The sequence below is a fragment of the Octodon degus genome, unplaced genomic scaffold, assembly GCF_000260255.1.
Source record: "Octodon degus isolate 3935 unplaced genomic scaffold, OctDeg1.0 scaffold00087, whole genome shotgun sequence".
NCBI classification, from domain to species: domain Eukaryota; kingdom Metazoa; phylum Chordata; class Mammalia; order Rodentia; family Octodontidae; genus Octodon; species Octodon degus.
Window position 1 is genome coordinate 5,575,224 of NW_004524663.1, and position 5,000 is coordinate 5,580,223.

General features: G+C 41.0%; 1 protein-coding gene across 3 annotated transcripts in view; it reads left to right on the forward strand.

Annotated features, from left to right (window-relative positions):
* Dock8 (dedicator of cytokinesis 8) overlaps positions 1 to 5,000 on the forward strand; it is a 219,560-nt gene that overhangs the window by 87,369 nt on the left and 127,191 nt on the right. The window lies entirely within an intron of this gene.

Consider the following 5,000-nt stretch of genomic DNA (forward strand, 5'->3'; position numbering starts at 1 on the left):
TCTCTCTCTCTCTCTCTCTCTCTCTCTCTCTCTCTCTCTCTCTCTCTTTCTCTCTTTCTCTCTCTTTTGGTGGAACCAGGGATTTAATTCAGGCCCTTGTGCTTGCCAGGGAAGTGCTTATTCTGCTGAGCCATCTCCCCAGCCCCACCACTGTATCTCTATTCCTCACATTTTATTAAAAGTCCATTTCCAAGCTGGGTATGGTGGCACACATCTGTAATCCCAGCACTATAGAGGTTGAAGCAGGAGGATTGTTGGAAGTTCGAGACTAGCCTGGACTACAAAGTGAGCTCAAGGCCTGAACTGTACAGTGAGACCCTGCCTCAAAAAGAAAAGAAAAAAAAAGTCTAGATACACACGACAGTAGGTATTTTGAAATTTTGCATAAACTAGATGTCACATCGCTACTGCTCTAAATATTTCAGGTTTGGTCCTCAGAGCAAGCAGGACCATCTGAGGGCCCGATTTTCACCCCATGCACCCCTGCCCCTGGGAATCGCCCTTGCTGACGTGCCCCTGGTGTGCTCACCACTGTCAGCAAAGAGCACAATAGTGGAAAGCGGTCACAGCTGTGATGCCACAGGACTGTGGGAATACCACAGAGGACACTGGCCAGGGCAGAACCCAGCACCCTGCCTCGAAAGACAGCCCTCCGAGAACTAAGCTCCCACGGAGACAGCCCTAGACTGAATGCATCTTGTCATCGGGTCTCCTGATTTCCTGACCAAGTGTTACGTTTTTGCTTGCCTCTGTCATGCATGGCAACTTACTTACTGGTGCCCTGAGATTACTCTGCCTTTCTTTTCTTGGTGTATCCTTATTGCCCAACTGCTTTGGTTTTCTCATCTTATTTTATTTGTGATTTTGTCATAGCTTCAAATCCTTTTTCTGAATGAAGCAGATTAAAAATAAATTAAGCCAGGTGCAATGCCAAGCACCTGTAGTCCCAGCCACTTAGGAGGTCAAGACAAGAGGATCAGTTGAGCCCAGGAGTTCAAGGCCAGTCTGGACAAAATAGTGAAACCCTGTCTCAAAAACTTTAAATTAAAAATGAATATCTCACTTATATAAGGACTCTAAAAATGTATTTCATAGAAATAGAGGGTGGAAAGGTAGAGACAAACAAAGTCATTGGAGTTGTGGGCAAAAGATATTGATCATATGACACAAAGTTTTATTAAACTAGATGACTAAGCTTTAGCAACTTAATGTACTGCATGATGACCATAGTTAATGGTAATGTATTATATATTTTACAGTTTCTAAAAGAATATAATGTTTTTTGGTACTGGGAATTGACCTTAGGACTTTGCACTTGCCAGGCAGGCGCTCATGCTGCTAAGCTATCTCCTCATCCCAAGAATAGATTTTTATTATTCTTACCACCAACAAAAACAAAAACTCAAAAAGATATAATGAATTTCATATTTATCATCAATGAATATGAAATTATCTTGTGCTATTCTTCCTAAAACGTGTATATAAATCTATGGGTGTGCTGTCAGGCATGCCATGCCAGCCCGCCCCTGGGGCATGCTGAGACATTGATTGAGACTAGATGTGATGTGGTGGTGCGCACCTTTATTTATTTATTTATTGGTACTGGGGAGTGGACTCAGGTTCTTGTGCTTAGCAGCCAAGCACTTATTCTACTGAGCTATCTCCCCAGGTCAGCATGCACCTTTAATCCCAGTGCTTGGGAGGCTGAAAACATGAGGATCACAATGAGTCCAATCTGTATAGTGAGATCCTATAGACCCTGTACTAAATATTTAAAAAATAGCACATTGTACCCCATAAATATATATAATTTTCAATTTTTCAGAGTAAATAAATATATAAATGAAAATAATATCTCTGTTCTTTAGAAAATAAGATTCAGAGAGGTTAAATGGCTTGGTCAAGATACAGCAAGTATATTAAATGATAAAACAGGGACTCTGGGGCCGGGGAGATGGCTCAGTGGAATAAGCACTTCCCTGGCAAGTGCAAGGGCCTGAGTTCAATCCCTGGTTCTGGAAAAAAAAAAAAAAAAAAAAAAAAACAGGGACCCTAGCTCATTAACTGGAAATTTGACATTGGCTTATACATCTACATATGACTACCTCATCTATTAGCACACATAGATAAAGTCCTGAGTTTATATTTTAGAATTACATTTAAAACTTTTCCATTTCCATCTACAACATCAAAAGTTTTCTCTTGGGTCAGCCAAATAGCTCAGCAGACTAAATTGCCTGCTTAGCAGAGTGCAGTAGCCAGGGTTCAATCCCTGGCATGTCATGCCGGCCCCACCCCAGGGCATGTTGATATGGGGTTGAGACTGGGCATGGTGGCCTGTGCCGGTAATCCCAGCGCTTGGAAAGTTGAATACAAGAGAATCACTACAAGTCCAGTCTCTGTAGTGAGACCCTGTAGACCTTGTAGACCTAAATACATTTTTTAAAAAAAGTTTTCTCCAAAGTTGTCAAGAAATACTGAATTTGGCCTTTACATCTTCCTTTTCTTCCCATTCCCATGATGGAGATGCTAACACGTAATGAGGGAAGAAAGCAATGTAGACACCAGAAGAGAGAAGAGAATTAAAGGATGAGTGAGGCAGCAGTAAGACACTGGCTCCTCAGAGCTGCCCTGCTGGAGTGGATGGGAGTGTGGCTGTGCAGGCGGAGGTGATTAGAAGAGTGAAGCAAATTGTTTTTGGAAGAACTTTGCTTCATGATCTTTGGACCAATGTAGAAATCCAGTGGGACTGAAAGTTATAATTTAGCAGAGGTCCTACCGGGCCTGCCTTTATTGAGTAGACAGGAGAGCTTTGTAATTAGTGTGCCAGCTACTTGTAAATTAGTGTTTTAAATATTTGGCAGTCTATCAGTCTTTTAACATTTAGAAGTTTTTCTCACAGAAACTGCATTTACACACCGAATTTGTGTTTTCCCCTTTAAAAAGTTCTACAGAAGAGAGGTAAATTTCTCTGTCTACTCTAAAAAGACTACAAATGCTGATTTTTATGACACACTGAGGAGATTATTTTATATTATCATTACTTAATTCCTCGGGGAGAGTTGTCATAAGAGGTAAGCTATTGTATCTAAATCATGATGGAGTTCTCTAGAGAGGCCAAAGTCAAAGCAAGCTTCTACCGAGCGAGTTCTCTCTCTGATTCTACAAAAGGCATCATACATGTTGGTACCTGAGAAAAATGCCACTGCCCTTCAAATCATGAAAGGGTTTGCTGAAGGTTCTTTTGTTGCAAATGACAAAATCCAGTTAGGAGACAAGGGGGGTGGAGGGTACTCAAGGGCTCACAGAGTGGAACCACAGGTAGCAAATGTAGAGTTGGCCCCAAGGTCTGTTGGATCAGGAGAGAAGAGAATAACATCTCTCATGTTCTCTCCCTCCTTCCTCTCCTCCCTTCATTTATATGCTTGTATATTTCCTAGGATGATGAAAACTATCGTGTCAAAGCTTCTTATTTCTTCTTTCTGCTTCTTTGGGTTTTAGCTGCTTTTTCACCTAGCTGTGAAGCCTCAAGAAATTTATACAGAAAAGACATAGGAAGTATACCATCCAAATACTGTGTGTGTAGACCTAGTTAAAACTATTGAAATTAGGCGAGGGTAAGCAGTGGCTCCTTGTCTTGGTATCGCTACTTTTATGTTTAAAATTGTCCAAATGAAAAACTTTCTTAAAAAGGATTCTGAAAGTTAGAATTCAAGTCAAAGGTTGTCTTAGAAATCTACAAATGTCTTTACCTTGAGGTTGCTTTTCAAGCAGATCTTCCCTTTAAGTGAGTCTGTTCTGATGGTCCTAAAAGTTCCAGTTGGCCCTGATGAAGTCCAATCCACTGTAGGCCTCAGAACTGGGTTGCAGAACTGAACTTCCTATGAAACAATTCCACCCAGCGGGGTGGCCCCCCTCAGGGCTGAGGGGAAGAAGGGGTGAGCAGGAGTGAACTTCCCACTTCCATCATCCCCTCTGCTGGATACAGATTTACCAGGAAGGTGACTTGACTTGTATTTGTAAAAAAGGATATGTTTACTTTGAGGATACTTAGTAGAAAGTTCCCAACATTTATATTTCAGGAAAAAAAAAAAAAAAAAAAAAACTAAACTAAATTGGCTCTGTTCTTTAAATCCAGAGTGACAGACCATGCTACATGGGTTAGCCTCTTGCCAGAGAGCAAACCCAAGTTTTTCAAGGACTTGTACCATTTGTCTTTGCATGCAGGAGTGTAAGTATGATATCATGATAGTTCAGAGTGAAGTATCAGTTACAACAGGGATCTGATAGTTCTCTTCAGGTCTTCAGTCTCTGTGTTGAGAATGGCAGGAGTACTTGTTAACTTGTCATAACTAAACCGTACACTCAGGTTCTTAGCAAGTTCTACCTGGATATGTCTGTGTACAGCCTATAAAGTCAGTTCCAAATCTCTACCATCTGTTTAAGGAGTCACTGATCTGAGAAGGAGACTGCGTCAGAGGGTGAGTGGTTTGCACCATGAAGTGAACTATTCTGACTCAGATCTCCAGTCTGAAGCTCATGTATTTGCTAGTTAAAGCCCTCGACAGGAAAAACAGTTTTGCATGTATATGTAGAGAAGGCAGAAGAAAAAAATAACCCAACAATAGGTGTAATATTTTGCAATGCCATCTGGTGGATGTCACCAAGCCACATCCATGCTAGTATTTCCTTCCTTCCTCCCTCAGTTTCTTTGTCTTCAATGCTGGACCTTCTGAAAGGCAGAATGTTTGCTGTAACTGCTGCTACCAAGGGCTAAGAGTAGAAAGGCAAACTCTTTTGTAAAAGCAGAGTATTATTCTGCTACTAAAAATAAAGCATATTAATATGGCTTTACTTTTTATGCTTCGTTTTTATACTTTTCTGCTGGATGGTTAAGACCAAGATAAAGCAAGACATATATAACAAGAAATGTAACTTTTGTATCTGCCAAGGTCAGTCAAATCCCCTCAGGATTTACCCTGAAACCCTGTACCACCGTT